The following is a 19085-nucleotide window of genomic DNA, read 5'->3' on the forward strand; positions in this document are numbered from 1 at the left end:
GTCCCAGCTGATCGGGAGGAAATGGAGATTTTGCAGTATCCTTCCCCTGGAGTGGGGTGGGAATGGAGATTTTACAGTATCCTTCCCCTGCCATGCCCACCGAGCCATGCCCACCAAGCCACACCCACAGAACCGGTAGTCCTTCTGTGTCTTGAGCCTACCTGCCAGCTTGGTGTCATCTGCAAATTTGATGAGTTCCCCATCTATCCTCTTGTCCATGTCATGGATGAAAATGTTGAAGAATACTGGGCCTAAAACAGAGCCTTGGGGGTGCCCCACTGCATACTTCCCTCCGTGTCAAGAATCTGAATTTTGCTCATGTGATCATGGGGATGCTATAAACATCTTAAACATGAAAAACAGTCATAAGTCACTTCTTTCAGTGCCATTATAACTTCGGTCACTAAATGAACCATTGTAAATCGAGGACTGCCTGTAAAAACATATTTTGAGAGCAATTTCATAATCCCCTTTCATCTCTCGCAAAGACAGCACCAATCTTAAGCCAGGAAAATCTGTCTAACTCAGTGTTTCTCAACCTTGGTAGCTTGAAGATGGGTGGACTTCAACTCCCAGAATCCCCCAGCCAGCAGCGCTGGCTGGGGGATTCTGGGAGTTGAGGTCCACCCATCTTCAAGCTTCCAAGGTTGAGAAACACTGGACTCTAACCTCTTTTTGTTCTTCTTCTAGTTTCAAATATAGACTGAATATGCCTCAGGCAATGAAATCCACGCCCAAATGTGTGCCTTGATCTCATTTGAAAATACGTCATAGCTTACGAGTGTACATCGGGTGAATCCAGGAGATATTTTCATTTATTCTTTTTTTTTTTTTAAGTTTTATTAATTTTCTACGGTTTACGTTTTGTTAGTGCTTAATAAACATTGCGTTGTCTGGGTTATTTTATTTGCTTAGCAATTGAGATTACATTTTTAATCTCCACCCTTTTTTTTCCAACCACTGGTAGAATAAATTCCATGCTTGATAATATTCTGTGTCTTCTTTCTGTATAATCTTCAGCGTAAGTCTGTCCATTTCTGCACAAACCAGTATCTTCCTAATTATCTCTCCGTCTCGTGGCGTTTCTTCATTTTTTCCAATTTTGCGCAAAAGTAATCCTCGCTGCGGTTGATACATGCAATATTACATATACATTTTGCTTATCAAATTTTTCTGGTGCTATACCTAATAGAAAAAGTTCAGGTTTAAAATCGACATGCTCCCCTATCATCTTTTCTAACCGCTTATGTATTTGTACCCCCACCTTTTTTTTGGCTTTAACACATTTCCACCACATATGGTAATATGTGCCCATTTTTTAGTTACATTTAAAAATAGACATATTTTTAAAGATTTCAGCTAACCTAAGATAAAGGTTCCCCTCGCACATATGTGCTAGTCATATACATACATACATACATACATACATACATACATACATATATATATATATATATATATATATATATATATATATATGGCGGTGCTCATCTCCGTTTCAAAGCCAAAGAGCCAGCGCTGTCCAAAGACATCTCTGTGGTCATGTGGCTGGCATGACTCAACACCAAAGGTGCATGGAACGCTGTTACCTTCCCACCAAAGGTGGTCCCTATTTTTCTACTTGCATTTTTTTACGTACTTCCGAACTGCTAGGTTGGCAGAAGCTGGGGCAAGTCACGGGAGCTCACCCCGTTACGCAGCACTAGGGATTCGAACCGCTGAACTGCCGACCTGTCGATCGACAAGCTCAGCATCTTAGTCCACTGAGCCACCGCATCCCTTTTTAAGCTAACCTAGCAGGTGGTAAGTGCCATCTCTACAAATTTTTATACAAGTTTTCTTTCTAAGATGTTTCCATTGTTAATTTAGAGTTTCTTTTGTTGTCATTTATTCTTTAAGGGAATCAGCTGATGCTAAGTACCGGTGGGCCTTTTATTATTATTATTTTTTTCTTTTCCAAGACAAAACCAGACCTGTCTTGTCTAACTCTTGCCAGCAACAGTAATTTCAGATTACTGGAATTCCCAGCTGATTTGCCCTGCCCCGAAAAAAGCCAACCTTTGCTTTTGTGTTTAATAAATATTGGATTATCCGGAAAGCCAAACACAACGTCACCTCTCAGTAAGCTTCTTAGCTTCTCCTAACTTTGACTGCTGGAGACAGGCCCCTCGGCTATAAAAAAAAAAAAGCAAAAAGATTTGATCGGGCGGTAGATACCAATTTGGAGTCATCGAGTTAAAGACGTTCATATTTTTGCATAGATCGTATCATGCATATATTTGAGAGGCATTGGATGATCAGCGACGGATATTGGGTGATTAGATTTCCCCTCTGCCTCTGTTTGTGAGGGTGATCCACTTAAACCCAGTTTTTAGCATCCTTGGATGAACTAGTAGCGTGGGAAATAAAACGATCGGAACAGAGCTGGAAGGGCCCTTGGAGGTCTTCTAGTCCAACCCTCTGCTGAACCATAAGATCCTATACCAGGGATGGCTAACCTTTTTGCCGTCGCGTGCCCTCCGCCCCCCTGCACATGCGACCCCGCCCCATGTTTCCCCTGCTTTTGGCATGTGATGGCACAATGGGCCATTTCTCACCCTCCCCAGGCTCCAGACGCTTTCTAGGAGCCTGGGGAGGGCAAAAACCGCCTTCCCCAATCCCCACCCCACCCGGAGGCTGGAAATGGCCTGTTCCTGACTTCCGGTGGGCCCAGAAGGCCCGAAAACCAGCTGGCCAGTGCACGCATGCACGCTGGAGCTCAGCTAGGGTAATGCTCGCGTGCCCACTGATATGGCTGATGTGCCATAGGTTCACCATCACGGTCCTATACCATTCCAGACAAGTGGCTGTACAGTCTCTTCTTCTTAAAAGCCTCCAGTGATGGAGAAGGAAGGGAGAGAGAAAGGATGGAAGGAAGGAAATAAATACTAAGTAATAATTTTAATTAGCAATTTTATGATGTTTGTGTGTCTATATTTTTCTTGACTGTACACCGCCTTGAGTCCTATGGGAGAAAGGCGGTATAGAAATATAATAAATAAATAAATAAAATAAAAGGAAGGAAGGAAGGAAGGAAGGAAGGAAGGAAGGAAGGAAGGAAGGAAGGAGATTATAATGAAAGTGAGGGAAGGTCTGATGGAATTCCTGCCTTAGCAGTTGCCCCCCCCATGAGTGATGTCGAGCTGGCCACGCCTCCTGGCCACGCACCCCCCCAAGGTCAAATGCAACCCTGATTTGGCCCCCAATGAAATCGAGTTTGGCACTCCTGATCTACAGGATTGTGGAAAAAGCAGGGACGATTTGAGGGGGGAAAGTCTAGGAACAGACTAGTGCAAACAAGAAGAGCTGGATAGCTCAGCAGACTAATGCATTGTAATTTAACACCAGCTGTCTGCAATTAAAGTAAGATCGAATCTTGCCAGGCTCAAGGTTGACTCAGCCTTCCATCCTTTCTAAGGTAGGTAAATTGAGGACCCAGTTTTTGGGGGCAATAAGCTGACTTTGTATAAATATACAAAAGTATGAAGGCTATTGCTTAACGCACTGTAAGCCGCCCTGAGACTCCGGAGAAGGGCAGCATATAAATCAAATTAAAAAAAAAAGAATATCTAGAAAAAGTTGGTCAAACTTTGGGCAAATTGAAGACTCTTCGAATAAACAGGGTGACTTTTTGGCACAATTTATTTTCAACTCATGGTTTTTAAGCATGTTTTAAAATTGTTCTTCGTGGTGCTGGATTCTCTTGGTTTCCCACCCCCCCCCCCTTTGGAAACATTTCGCTTCTCATTCTCTGATCCGAAGAAGCTTTTTGGATGAGAAGCGAAACGTTTTCAGAGGACCAAAAAAAAAAAAAAAAGCCAAGAAAATCCATCTGCCTTTTGGGGGGAAAAGCACTTTGGGGACCTAGCAATGAATATGGCAGGATAGCTAGGCAAATACATGGAGTTTACGCTGCCAGTTTCAAGATCTGCAAGAGGCAAGGGTTAAGGGCAGGTGAAAATAATTATTATATCACGCACAAGGAAAGGATAATTGTGCAAAGAGCCCCGGAACACAACCTTAAGAGAAAGAGCAAATAACCAGAACCCTTTTGATGGAAGGGAAGATCTTTTTGGACCTGGGTGGAAGGAGACGCCAGCCGAGGAAAGGGAATTAAAAACGAAAGCGATGGGAAGTGAAAGGGAAGTGAAAACGATGCCATGAGCGAGGAAAGAAATTGAGGCACGCGCGGGATAAGAACCAGAAGAGAAAAGTGAATTAAGAGGAGTTTTTTTTCTTTCTTTCTTTCTTTCTCCCCAGCGCCTTTCGCTCCCTCTACTCTTCTTCGCTTTCTGATCCTCGCCAACCCCGGATTTTCCTTTCATTCCCCTTTCTCCTTTTCCACCTCTGGGAAGCCTCTCTCCAAAAGGCGGGTCGGTTCGCCGGAGGAGAAAAGCCGGGAAGGGAATCCAATTCGATCCAATGATCGCCGTTGGGCTCCCCGACACTCCCCGAATCGAGGAGCCAAAGCGCTTTTACGCAAAGATGCCCCCAAAGCCCCAAACTCTTTGTCCCAAAACAAAGCGGGGGAGGGACCACAAATCTCAATCCGAACCTTTGAAAGGGGAAGCCCTGATTTTATTTTATTTTATTTTATTTTATTTATTTATTTTCTTTCTCTTTCTTTCTTTCTCTCTCTTATTCTTTCTTTCTCATTCTTTCTCGCTTTCTTTCTTTCTCTGTCTTTTTCTTTCTCCCTCTCTCTCGTTCTTTCTCACTCGCTTCCTTTCTCTCTCTTCTTTCTTTTTCTCTGCTTTCTTTCCTCTTCTTTCTCATTTTTTCCCTTCCTTCCTTCCTTCCCTTTCTTTCTTTCTTTTTCGTTCTTTTTCTTTCTTCCCTCCTTCCTTCCTTCCTTCCTTCCTTTCTTTCTTTCTTTCTTTCTTTCTTTCTTTCTTTCTTTCTTTCTTTCTTTCTTTCTTTCTTTCTTTCTTTCTTTCTTTCTTTCTTTCTCGCTCTCTCTTTCCCTCTTTCTCTTCTCTCGCTCGCTCGCTCTCCAAAGTGGGGAGTGGCGGGGGGGAAATCACACTTTCCAGCCTCTTCCAACCTCCGGGCCCCTCAACCAGCATCTCCCCACCGCGGCGTTGTCGCAGCTCGGCGTGGCTCAGCCTCCGGCTCCGGCGGGAAGCCAATCGGCGGCGGCGGCGGGCGGCCCTCCTTCCCTCTCCCCACCCCCACACCCCACCCCCCCACTTTGGGGGCCGTGGCTCCTTCCTCTCGCGAGAACCGGCTAGTAAACAGCCCGCTTTCACTCTGCCGTTGCCGCCGCCGCCGCTGCTGCTGTCTTCCCTTCCCAGCGCGGGGCGAGCCAGAGGTTGCAGGCGAGGGAAGCGGCCGGCTTTGCAAGCGGGGAGCGCAGCCAGGGCGCGGGGGCGCAGCCAGCCGGGCAAGCGCGGGGAGGTGAGTGGGGATGGGGTTGATCTCAGCCCAAGTCGCTGCCCTGGAGGACAAGGGCAAAAGGAGAGCGGGAGGAGGAGGAGGAGGAGGAAGAAGAAGAGGCGCGCTCCAGCGGTGCCAAATCCGCCTCTCCAACCGGGCGCACGCAGCAGCGTTGCGCCCGGGTCCAAGCGCGAACCGAGGCCGCCAGGCCAAGCCAAGCCCTGGGAACCGGTGGGGAGAAGTCTTTCCAGGCAGGAGAAGAAGGGAGAAGGGAGAAAAGAGGAGGAGGAGGCTGTCCGGAGCGAAGCGCAACCGGGGTACCCCGTGCGCCCTTGTGGGTCCTGCCTTTTGGCGCAGCCGGGAAGGATGCGCCCAGCGCTGGAGCGCTTCGGGGGCTTTGGTGGTTGGGGCAAACGGGGGAGCTACCTGGCCAGGAGGGTTTCTGGACTCCAGGCTGGCTGAAACTGGGTGTGGGGGGGGGGGGGGTGGCAGCTGGCAGGGCCGTCTTAAGAGCTTGATGGGGTCCCGGCCGAAGCAGTGTCCTACTCCCAGGAATAAAAAGAATGTCAGTGGTGGCTCAAATGAAACATACAGTTATTTTATTGGCACGTGAGTATTCATTTAAAAAAAATGCAGCCAAATGTAATAAATGCGGTGCTGTGCTGATATGATACCAGCTGCGCTGAAGGGTTGGCATGCACAGATTATGCTCGTGGGGCAAGTGCCCATCAACAGGCCCATCCGTTAAGACAGCCCTGGCTACTGGGCCTTCCTCCCCGGGGCCAGCGAGAAAGGAGGCAAGCCAGAGTCCCAGTTAGGAGGTGAACCGGTGGGGGCGGATGGGGGAGGGGGAGGTGAGGGGATTGAGGGATGCTAAGTGATGAACTTCCTCCTGCAGCCAGTTGTTGGAAAAAACGGTCCCCCCCACACCCTCTCTGTTAAAATGGCTGTTGCTGAAATCCAAGACTATATATAGCAAGCGAGGCATGGCAGGGAAAAGGGATTGTGCCAAGTCACCACCTTCCGTTTCGCCCTCCAGCTGGCACAGATGTGTAGGAGAGCCGTTGGTGGCGGTTGGGGGGGGGGCTGCTGCTGGCCTCTCCCGTAGTTGCAGAGGAGGGTTTCTGGTTGGGGACGGCACTGTGTGTTTGTGTGTGTGTGTGTGTGTGTGTGTGTGTGTGTGACTTATTTCCAAGCTTAGGGGTTAATAAATGGCTGGGTTCACCCACCCACCTCTGGAAACCCTTACCTATAAATTAGAGTTTTGATCACCATTTGTCTGGAGTGGTGTAGGGTTGCCTGCCTAAGTAGGGGGTTGGACTAAAAGACCTCTAACGTCCCTTCCAACGCTGTTATTCTGTTATGTTGTCTTCCTTCCTTCCTTCCTTCCTTCCTTCCTTCCTTCCTTCCTTCCTTCCTTCCTTCCTTCCTTCCTTCCTTCCTTCTCTATCACTGGCAGTTTTTAAGAAGAGATTGGACAACCACTTGTCTGAAATGATACAGGATTTCCTGCCTAAGCAGGGGAGTGGACTAGAAGACCTCCAAGGTCCCTTCCAACTCTGTTATTCTATTCTATTAACTGGACTTTGAGGTCACTGAATTAAATGTCTGGCCTTGATGGGAATCATCAACTAGCAACCAGGAGCTGGATTCCCACCATTTTCAGAATCAACCCCAACATTATCTTGAGTCTAAAGTAACCATCATGCTTGCCTTATTCCACACACTCTTTTTCGGGGGAGGGGGGGTTCGTGGTGCGGGAAGCTTGCTTTGAATGCCCCCCCTCCCTGATAGCCAAAGATTTCAAAGGACTCCGATAATGACAGTACCACTTCCTCTTCACTATGACCCACCCAATATTGATACCCATGGAAAAGTTCCGGAGAGAGCGTGGCCTTTGCTCGCCCGATATGTTAGCTGTGGTAGGAATTGCCTACTCGGTTTAGGGGGTTGGGGGGGTGTCGTTTTTTAGGAATCACATCTTGGAAATGGGGAAGGAAGCCTGACTGCAAACGTCAGCTTTTAAAGAGTTTCTGTCAACGATTCCTGGAGAGATGTGGAGGCATTGCAGCAAAGGTTGGCTGGTTTTCTTAATCCAGGCTGATAGGTGAGTCTCTTTGGAAGAGATCCTACCTACCTACCTACTTACCTACCTATGTATCATCTCTCTTTGTCTGTCTGTCATCTACCTACTTACCCATCCATCCATCCATCTATCTATCTATCATCTATCTACCTACCCACCTAGCTACCTACTTACCTACCCATCCATCCATCCATGTATGTATGTATCTATCTATCTATCTATCTATTTATTTATCTATCTGTCTGTCTATCCACCTAGCTACCTACCTACCTACCCATCCATCCATTCATGTATCTATCTATCTATCTATCTATCTATCTATCTATCTATCTATCTATCATCTATCTACCTACCCACCTAGCTATATATGTATCTATGTATCTATTTATTTATCTATCTGTCTGTCTGTCTGTCTGTCTGTCTGTCTATCAACCTAGCTACCTACCTACCCATCCATCCATCCATCCATGTATCTATCTATCTATCTATCTATCTATCTATCTATCTATCTATCTATCATCTACCTACCCACCTATCTATCTATCTATCTATCTATCTATCTATCTATCTATCATCTATCTACCTACCCACCTAGCTATATATGTATCTATGTATCTATTTATTTATCTATCTATCTGTCTGTCTGTCTGTCTGTCTGTCTATCAACCTAGCTACCTACCTACCCATCCATCCATGTATCTATCTATCTATCTATCTATCTATCTATCTATCTATCTCTATCTATCTATCTATCTATTTATCTATCTATCTATCTATCTATCTATCATCTACCTACCCACCTATCTATCTATCTATCTATCTATCTATCTATCTATCTATCTTATCTGTCTATCATCTATCATCTGTCTGTCCACCTAGCTACCCACCCACCTATCTATCCATCCATGTATGTATCTATGTATGTATCTGTCTGTCTGTCTATCTATCTATCTATCTATCTATCTATCTATCTATCTATCTATCTATCTAATCTACATATCTACCGCCTATGTATCATCTCTCTATGTCTGTCATCTCTCTCTCTCTCTCTCTTTCCTCATCCATCCACCTATCGACCCACCTACCTACCTACCCATCTAGCTACCTACCTACCTATGTCTTCTGTCTGTCTGTTTGTCTGTCTGTCTTCCTTCCTCCCTCCCTCCCTCCCTTCCTCTCTTCCTTCCACCCACCCACCTTTCTACCTATGTATCATCTTTCTCTGTTTGTCTGTCTGTCTTATCTCGCTATCATTTCTCCAGCTACAGCATTTCTCCATCCATTCTATAGCCATCCATTTTATCAATCCATCCCAGTCTTTTTCAACCTCAGCCACTTGAAAAATATGTGGACTTCCTCCCAGAATTTCCCAGCCAGGGGAATTACCAGCTGGGGAATTCTGGAAATTGAAATCCACATCTCTTCGCACAGCCAAGATTGGGAAAAACAGTGATCTCTTTCATCTTTCAGACACTTTGAATCCACTGGTTTCCTCAGGACAAAAACTCTCGCGCAAATATTCAGTCCATCAGAATAGAACTGGAAGGGACCTTGGAGGTCTTCTAGTCCAACCCCTTACCCTATACCATTTCGGACAAGTGGCTGTCCAGTCTCTTCTTAAAAACCTCCAGTGTTAGAGCACCCACAATTTGTGGTGGCAAGCTGTTCCACTGGTTAATTGTTCTCACTGTCAGGAAATTTCTCCTTAGTTCTAAGTTGCTTCTCTCCTTGATTGGTTTCCGTTCGTTGCTTCTTGTTCTGCCTTCAGGGTCTTTGGAGAATAAATTGACCCCTCCTCTTCTTTTGGGCAGCCCCTACTACTGAGTGAAGCTACTCCCTATCCATCGGGAAGTAGCACAATGAAAGGGTTGGTTTCTTAAAATGCTCCAAGTGTGGTTGTTAACCGTGGCTGAATTGGTTCGTCTTCCCTACAAAAGTTTTAAAACTCGGGCTTTTGAAGATAGTTTTCTCTCGGTTTATTCCCAATTTCCTGCCTGAAATGCACTTTTCACAAAGGGATCTTGGAGAATCTCGAAATGGATTGTGTTAGGCTAGGATTGTGTTGCAGGGTGTGTGTTTGTTCCGAGACCCATTTGCTGCCTCTTCCGTGTTGTGTGCATCCGTCTAATGATCGATGAATTTGCTATTATATTTATCCTTTCGCTCGTTCTAAGGAAAGAAACCTGAATGGCTACAACTTGGTGTCTGCTCTAATGACAGTACGGGCAGTCCCCGACTTACAACGGTTCATTTAGTGACCGTTTGAAGTTACACCAACCCAAAGTGACTTAATGATCGTTTTTTACACTTAAGACCATCACAGCATTCCCACAATCATGTCATCATAATTAGGATGCTTGGCCACCGACTCGCATTTATGACGGTTGCGGTGTCCCGGGTGTGTGTGTGTGTCACATGATCCCCTTTTGTGACTTCCGACAAGCCAAGTCCATGGATTCACTTAACGGCCGTGTGACAAACTTAACAATTTAGCAACGATTCGCTGAACAATTCTGGCAAGAAAGGTCATCAAATGGGGGGATGGGGGTGGAATTCACTTAACGGTGGTCTCGCTTAGCAGTGGGCTCCATCGGGGTCATACGTCGAGGACGCCCTGTATTCTGATGAAAAAGTTGGATCTGCTGGTGGTGTGACCTAGGCTTCCTGAGTCATTAAACCACACGAGTAGTCCCAAAAACCTCTTTTATTGCAACAGCTGTGAATTACGTTCATTCACAGCTGAGTCCCAATTAGTTGCAAAAAGTCCTTTGGGAGAAGTCCTTCGGGATAATCACCCACCTTTATCTCCCTTGACACGCTGCCAAAGACCTACTTGGCAAAGCCCCACGGAGTCCAGAATCAAACAGAGATGCCGACTGGGAACAGAATTAACAATGTTGCTTTCCTGCAAAGGTCCCACATGCCTTTGCTCCTCTTTTAAGCCTTATGAAAAGGGGCCAATCATCTCCAGGCCTTACTCCTTAGTTGTCCCTTTTGTTTTAACTGTTCGTGCCTTCTGGCAGCTCTGTGCATGCATGCACTAGGAACAGGCTCCTCCTATTCCTCTGCCTCTCTGCTGTCCGACTCTGGGGGCTCTGGAGTCCGTGCATCACTCCCAGATGGCCCCGGCCCCATCTCTGCCTCCGATGCAGAGCCCTCGTCCGGGCCTTCCCCAGACTCCAGGACTGGCCCATGTTCCTCCCCAGCCTCTTCACTGTCTGACTCCTCTGCCAGCTCTGCAGGCTGCTGGCGGACCACAACAGCTGGCATCTTATTTGTTAATATTTGTTAACCTCCCTAAAGGAACTTTATTTAGGCTGCCAAATATAATTTAAAAAGTTTGGAAGGAGTTTTATACATTGTGTTAAATGACAAGGGCTGACCTACTGAACGACGTAGCACTAACCTTGATGTCACTTTCTGCGTTTCAGGCAGTCCGCGACTTACCACAGTTCATTTAGTGACCGAAATTACAACGGCACTGAAAAACTTGATTTAGGACTGTTTTTCACACTTACGACCTTTGCAGAATTCCCCCCCCCATGGGTCAGGTGATCCAAATTCAGACGCTTAGCAACCGTTTCATAGTTATGACGGTTGCGGCATCCCAGGGTGTGTGTGTGTGTGTGTCACGTGATTCCCCCTTTTGCGACCCTTCTGATGAGCCCAGTCAAGGGGGAAGCTGGATTCACTTAACAACCGTGTCACTAATTTAAGAATTAGTGCAGGGATCCGTTTAACAACGATGGCAAAAAAAGGTCGTAAAAATAAAGGCAAAGTTTACCGAACCAACATTTCACTTAACAACAGAGGTTTTGGGGCTCCGTTGTGGTCATAAGTCGAGGACTACCTGTATTGTGGATTTCATTGCAAAGCCACTTGAGTTAACCGTTTAGCGGTACCCGAATGCGAAATCTGAGCCATTTTTGTCTCACTTTAATTATGAATTGGTTTTGCAGGTAGGTCTTGACTTATAACCATTCGTTTAGTGACCGTCCCAAGTTACGATGGCACTAAAAAAAAGTGACTTGTGACCGTTTTTCACACTTAACAACCCCTTGCGGCCATCACGTCATCCAAATTCCGAGGCTTGGCCACTGGTATGTACTTATGACGGTTGCAAATGTCCTGGGATCACGAGATCTTGTTTTGCGACCTTCCGACAAGCAAAGTCACTAAGGAAGACAGAATCACTTAACAACTGTGCGAATGACTTACCGGCAATGGTCCACTTAACAACATCGGCAAGAAAGTTCGTAAAATGAGGCCAAATTCACTTAACAACTGTTCTAGTTTAGCCGTGGGAATTTTAGGCTCAGTTATGGTCGTTAAGTCGAGGACTTAGGTGTATTCTTGTTACATCGAGCTTTATGATTGCAAGGAATTTACAGTTAGGACGTTGTTTAGAGAGTTATGTGCGTGTAGGAAGCAGTTGTGTAAACAGTTTTATTTTGTACGCGAAACAATGTTGTTTTCCTTGCCTTTTTTTTTTCTTCTTTCAAAAGAGTGAAATGTTTTAATTTGTGTATCCACAAAGATACTCGGCTAACTGATGCATTATATTTGAAATGCAATATTCATCACGGAGTCAAGTCTGTCTGGTTTTGTTGACTGAGTGGAAATTTTACATATCTTTGGAAAGAAGGATTGGCAAAAAAAAAAATGAAACAAGCCATTGAAAAGGAAATTGTTTAATCGTGGTGTATGAATGCATTTCGGAATCGGCTGCGGGAAGAATTATATTTCTTCCGAAATAAGATTTCTGTAAATAAACAAGACAATGAAGGGAAATATTTGCAGCTCAGGGTCGAAACAAGACAATCAAAGTGTTACTGAGCCAAGTTGGTCTAGTGGTTATGGCACCGGACTAGAAAGCGGGATACCGCGAGTTCAAATCTCACCTGAGCCAATCACCAGGAGGCAGGGAGTTCTAGTCCTGCCTTAGGCATGAAAGCCAGTTGGGTGATTTTGGGCCAATGACCAGGAGGCAGGGAGTTCTAGTCCCGCCTTAGGCATGAAAGCCATCTGGGTATCTTTGGGCCAATCACCAGGAGATGGTGAGTTCTAGTACTGCCATAGGCATGAAAGCCAGCTGGGTGATTTTGGGCCAATCACCAGAAGGCAGGGAGTTCTAGTCCTGCCTTAGGCATGAAAGCCAGTTGGGTGACTTTGAGCCAATCACCAGGAAAGCTGGTTGGGTGATCTTGGGCCAGTAAACTCCCTCTCTCTCTCTCAGCCCAACTCATCTCACAGTGTTGTTGTTGGGGAAAATAGAAGGAACAAGGTGTGTTGGATATGCTCGCTGCCTTGAGTTATTTGCAAAAATAATAAATGTGGGATATAAATAAATAGAGGCTATATAAAGGAAAAGAAAAGAAAAGAAAGAAAGAAAGAAAGAAAGAGAAAGACAGACAAAGAAAAAGAAAGAAAGAAAAAGAAATACAGAAAAAGAGAAAGAAAGAAAAGAAAGAAAGAAGAAAGAAAGACAAAGACAAAGAAAAAGAAAGAAAAAGAAAGAAAAAGAAATATAGACAAAGAAAAAGAAAGAAAGAAAGAAAGAGAAAGAAAGAAAGAAAGAAAGAAGAAAAAAGAGAAAGACAGACAAAGAAAAAGAAAGAAAGAAAGAAAAAGAAATACAGATAGAGAAAGAAAAAGAAAGAAGAAAGAAAGAAAGACAAAGAAAAAGAAAGAAAAAGAAAGAAAAAGAAATACAGACAAAGAAAAAGAAAGAAAGAAAGAAAGAAAGAAAGAAAGAAAGAAAGAAAGAAAGAAAGAGAGAAAGAAAGAAAATGACAGAAAATCAAAGAGTTAAGAAACCCTCACCACGGATATTGTTCTTAAAAAAATATTTTGAAGCGCTTTCCTCCAGAAATCCTTTCATCACAGATAGGAATAAGGAATAATTTTACGGAGACAATCCACAAGTCCGTTTTGCACTTTTTGGAGATACTGTGAATCGAATCTTGGCACCTTCTAGGTGCAAAACATGTGCTTGGATGATGAGTTGCACACCTTCATTCTTATAAGAACAATAAAAAAAAAAAAACAGCAATCCCATAGAATTTGGGGACAAGATCTGACACCTGAACGATGATCTCATTGTCATTATCCTGCACCATTCAGTTTTGGTATGATTTCACCGGGGCTGAATTGCAGTGGGAATTTTGGCCACGGCCAGTGCAAGGGCTGGCTGTTCCTGATTACAATGTCCGAATGGCCATTTTATTTTTCTGTCCTTCTGATTGCCAACAGAGATTAAAAACAAAAGAGCCCTTGTCTTGTAGACATCACGGAAAACAAAAGACCAGTTGGGTAAATCCATCCTTCTGAAGGAGGAGAAGTCCACGGGAGAGCCAGATCCGCTTAATAACCATGTTACTCACTTATCCACTGCAGTGTTTCACTTAACGGTGGCAAGAACGGTGTCAGGTTTCCGACGGATGCCCTAATTCAATCATGAGCCTCAAGCCAAGCTTCAAAAGAAATCCAATTATTTATTAGGAGCTTCATGTGGGCGGGTTACCAAGTGAAGCTATCTCTGACCCTACGTAATTTATGCTCCAATTATGACCCTGTTTCCCCCCTCCCCCCAGGGTGTGTCATCAATCACATTCGCCAACGGAGCAATTTTGCGGATTATAGAGACCGCTCCCCTCCGGCTGCTGTGGGTAACCCTGGGAGACAGCCTTGAGAAAGATATGTCTGGAATGCACTCCTGTCTTTGGCTGCCGGCTGCTTCGTCGGTTTCCCATCCCCCTTGCCTATGGCAACTTGAGAGCAGGCCAGGGATGCTTTGCGAGTTGACAAATGGTCATAAAATGGGGGCAAACCTCACAGAACAAATGCCTCACTTAGCCACCGAAATTCGATGCTCGGTTGTGGTCCCAAGTCAAGGGCTACCTGAGTTTACGACACTTGGTCGCCACTTGCAACCTTCCCACAAGGAACGCCAACGGGGAAAGCTGGATTGGCTTAACGCCCGTGTGATTCACTTTACAACCGCAGAGACTGGAGTTATAAACAGAGAACTATCTGTATATCCTTTTCTACCTGAATTGCTGAGTAATCCTCTTTCTATTCTCTCCTAATCCGTTTTGCGCTGTTGGTGCGATTGTGTTGACTTTTTTCTTCTTTTATTGCTGAAGATTGTTAAAAAAAAACAAAAAAAAACTGGAATTCAGTGCTGGTTTCTACGATAAAAGTGTCAGTTGCTAGCAGAATATTTAGAAAACGACGAGAGACAAAAGTGCATTATGTCTCCTTGCACCCCGATGACAGCATTACAAGAAGCTAAAAATAGGAAATAACGAACGCTTAGTGGATGCCAAACAGCAGTCGGAAAATGTCCTGTGTTTTATGTCACTTGAGATTAGTAGAAAGAGTTAATCAGGATACGCCTCTGTGTTTAGGTGTGTGTACGACAGACAGGTTTAACTAACAAAAGCCATTGTGTGTTTGTTTAAAAGCTTTATTTCCAGGCCTTGCCTTTGACAAGTTGGGTTTTGAAGCCTTGAATATTAACCTTCTGAAATGTAAACGGTGATTCTGTGGTTTAAAAATCAGGCTTCTGCTTTTCCTCTTAAATCACAACTACGTTTGAAAGAGTTGTGTACAGGTAGGCCTCGACTTAAAAAAGTTCATTTGTGTTAACAATCTGGACAAGAAAAGTTGTGTAAACAGGTGTAATCTTCAGTGATGGGTTTCAAATTTTTTTACTACCGGTTCTGTGGGTGTGGCTTGGTGGGCATGGTAGGGGAAGGATACTGTAAAATCTCCATTCCCACCCTACTCCAGGGGAAGGATACTGTAAAATCTCCATTCCCTCCCCACACCAAGGGAAGTTTACTGCAAAATCTCCATTTCCTCCCGATCAGCTGGGACTCGGGAGGCAGAGAATAGATGGGGGCGGGGCCAGTCAGAATTTTTACTACCGGTTCTCCAAACTACTCAGAATCTCCGGTACCGGTTCTCCAGAACTGATCAGAACCTGCTGAAACCCACCTCTGGTAATCTTACGTCATGCTCTTTAGATCCATTTATACATATTAATAAGAATAATATACTTTTCCCCATCTTTTTTTTTAACCTCGTTCATCAAAAAAGGGTTTTTTTGTGTGTGTCTGTGTGTGAGATCATCTGCTTCGTCCCCACAATCTATATCAGGAGTCAGCAACCTGCGGCTCTGGAGCCGCATGTGGCTCTTTCATCCCTCTCTTGCGGCTCTCTGTCACTCAAAATATGTGTCACAATCGCCAATGTGCGACACCCGCCGGCACACGATTTATTGAGCTTTTCGACTCCCGGCAGGCAACCATGGATAAATCCAAGAAAAGAAAAGTTTCAGAAGAAAACAGAATTACATATGCTAGTTTTGTGGCCGCTCAAGAAGTAGTCAGGCACGGGAAGGGTTTTGTGGCTCCCGGTGTTTTCTTTTCTGAGGGAAACGGTTCCAAATGGCTCTTTTGAGTGTTTAAGGTTGCCGATCCCTGATCTCGATCAAGGGCCCCATTGTTACTATCCAAATTTTCTAGATCCAGTTTTAAATCCCCAGTGCCAGATATATCTTTATTTTCCATAGTTCCTTTTAGTTCTTTAGAGTCATCCCAAAGTGACACGCTCAACGCTCAAAAGAATGAAACTATAAGCTTTCAGAAGATACCGTACATGTGTGGTTTACAAAAACCCACGTCAAAATATACTTGTTAGTGTAAAATGTTACAAGGCACAATTTGCTTGTGCTGCTATCCCCAAGGTTTGTTTTTCAAAAGGCAACTGGACTTCCTTTTTTTTTTTCCTAGAAGACGTTTCGCTTCTCATCCAAGAAGCGCCTTCAGTTCTGACTGAACGGTGGAAGATGAAAAGATTTATATTCCTTTGCAGTCGTCTGGTCGTTAGTACTCTTTCTGAGAGTGGTTGAGGCCACTTGGAGGTCACCTGAATAGTGCAAATGGTTGTGTGGACCCTTCTTGGAACTGTGGAAAGGAACTGAGCTTGGTTGTTTCTTGAAGACGTTTCATCACCAAACCAGATAACAACATCAGGGCATAAAACATCTGCAAGAAAACAACCAAGGACCCCACATTTCAACCCTTGCAAATATTCTCTTCTATCAAGAGTTCTGAAAGTTTGATAGGAGTTCTCATAAGACATTTATCGTACACCAATGTTGTAGGCCTGAATATGACCCATTTTTTCTAGTTGTGGGAATTGCTTCTGGCTTTTCTAGATAATTTTATTTTAATTGGCTGTTTTCTTTCCCTGCCTCTGTATCAAGTTTGGTCGTTCACACAATCTATTGGTATATTTACAGCAAATACACAAATATACATGTATGTTTGTGTATTTAATGTAAATATACAAATATATTTGTATATTTATAATATAGGCTCCTGGTTGTTTGGATCTATGCAGAATAAAGTGTATGAGATTCATTTCTGGTTTTTCAACTCCTAAGTTGAAGCTGCGGAAAACTTAGATTTCTTTTTCCATTCATCTCTTGCTTCTAGTCTCTTTCTAAGCCTGCAATGAAATTTCAGATAAAATAGTCATAGTTCCTCTTAGATTTCTGAAGCTCTTTCTAATACTCCACTCAGGGTTGAATGTATTACGGGAAAAGTTATTTTCAGGGACTTTGCTTTTTATGACTAAAGGCTGGGAAAGTAATCTGGCCAAAACATTACGTCTGACTTGTCTGCGCTAAATTAATTCCTTATTTGGCTTAGCAGCTGATGAACTTTCTGTCTGGAGCAACTCACGTTACTCTAGACTTTGGGTGCAGTTTCCTTGCATTGAGATTGTCAGCCGAGCCCTGGACCGAAGGGATGAAGTCACCCGAAGTCATTCCTCTTTTGCGTGATTCATTGTTTTTGGATCAGTCACTGCACCTGCCTTGTGTTATGTTCACATTCACACAGAATGTGTCACATTCTGCGTTGCCCAAAGAAGGAAGAGATCGTTGTTATCTGAAGCGCCCTTTCGTTTATGGAAAAATTTCTCTGGCTTTGAGACGGAAAAATACCATCTTCGACATTAATTATCCAGGGAGGTCAATATGAAAAGGAAAAACAAGAATTCCGTTTTTCTTTTTCCCAGAGGCGTGAAATCACCCCAAAATAACTTTTTACTGCAATAGCGCTAAAGGCTTGGTTACACAACTGAATATCCTCAAATTATTACGTCTGCCATAATTCGGTCACATACAGGCAGTCCTTAACTTATGACCACAATTGTCTTTGATTTATGACCACAATTGAGCCTAAAATTTCTTTTCATAAAGTGAGATGTTAAATGAGATGTTATTCATCTCCTTGCCGGACGGACTTGTTAGCCTGCAATGTGTGAGAGAGGAAGGATGCAGAGGGTTTGTTGTGTTTGGGGAGCTGGGTCAGAATATGTATTTAGGCAGAAAATGCAACTGTCTCACGTTCTGCGTGGTTTTGCGTCTTCCCGATGGAACATCCTCGTGGGTTTAGTAAGAGCTGGCGGTAGACAATGTTGTGTGGAATTTGGATAGGGACCTTTAGAAAACAGACAGCAGATGGAAAACCCAAACAGTAAGCCATGTTGTCGCTTTCCTTTTAGAAAGCACAACCTGTGAGTTTTGGAACAGATGCAGCGGTAACTGGCTGCGTGAGAAGGTGGAAGGCTGGCAAACGTTTTTGAGTTGGTAGCATTTTTCTCCCAGTTGCAAAGTTTACACCCCCAGGCCAACTCTGCCCCTTACACCTGCTAGGATCAATTGTGGTCCTAAGTTCAGGACTACCAGGGCTGGCGCAGTGGTTAGAAGGCAGTATTGCAGGCTAACTCTGCCCATTGCCAGGAGTTCGATCCTGCTCAGGGTCGACTCAGCCTTCCATCCTTCCGAGGTCGGTAAAACGAGGACCCCGATTGTTGTGGGGGCAAGGTGCTGACTCTGTAAACCGCTTAGAGAGGGCTGTAAAAAGCCCTGTGAAGCGCTACATAAGTGCTATTGCTATGTCTTTGTCTCAGCAACACTCAAGAGGTAGTCGTTTTACATCCTGGTCTAAAGAAAGAGTTGTCCTATTCTCATTTATTTGCCTAAAGGGAACAGGCTTTGCCTTATAATAGACAAATCGGCTTTCTCTACAAGTCCTCTTCGGTAGCGTGACTACTTTCAATTATCCTTCTGTTCCTTTTCTTAGAGCAGAGGTCTGCAACTTAAACACTCAAAGAGCCATTTGGACCCATTTCCCACAGAAAAGAAAACACCGGGAGCCACAAAACCCTTCCCGTGCCTGACTATATCTTAAGCGGCCACAAAACTAGCATGTAGTTGAATTAAACATTCTGTTTTCTTCTGAAACTTTTCTTTTCTTGGATTTATCCATGGTTAGCCTACCGGGGGTTGAAAAGCTCAATAAATTGCGTGCCAGTGGGTGTCGCATGTTGGCGGTTGTGACGCATATTTTGAGGGACAGGGAGCCGCAGCAGAGGGGTGAAAGAGCCACATGTGGCTCCAGAGCCGCAGATCGCTGATCCCTGTCTTAGAGGAAAATCACAATTTATAGTTCTAACACTCTTCAGGCAGGAGGATTGGGAGCCAGGGGTGTGTGTGCCTAAAGCA

At 44.5% G+C, this 19085-nt stretch overlaps 1 protein-coding gene across 2 annotated transcripts in view; it reads left to right on the forward strand.

Moving 5' to 3' along the window:
* Window positions 1-5343: 5343 nt before the first annotated feature.
* The window catches only part of STK38L (serine/threonine kinase 38 like), a 40025-nt gene continuing 26283 nt past the window's right edge, over window positions 5344-19085 (forward strand). For both annotated transcript variants that reach the window (XM_070947784.1, XM_070947785.1), the window contains exon 1: window positions 5344-5436. The gene's annotated coding sequence lies outside the window, so the exon portion shown is untranslated. The remainder of the gene's footprint in view (window positions 5437-19085) is intronic.

This window comes from Pituophis catenifer, unplaced genomic scaffold, assembly GCF_029215685.1.
Source record: "Pituophis catenifer annectens isolate HBS135680 unplaced genomic scaffold, rPitCat1.0.hap2 SCAF_7, whole genome shotgun sequence".
NCBI lineage: Eukaryota > Metazoa > Chordata > Lepidosauria > Squamata > Colubridae > Pituophis > Pituophis catenifer.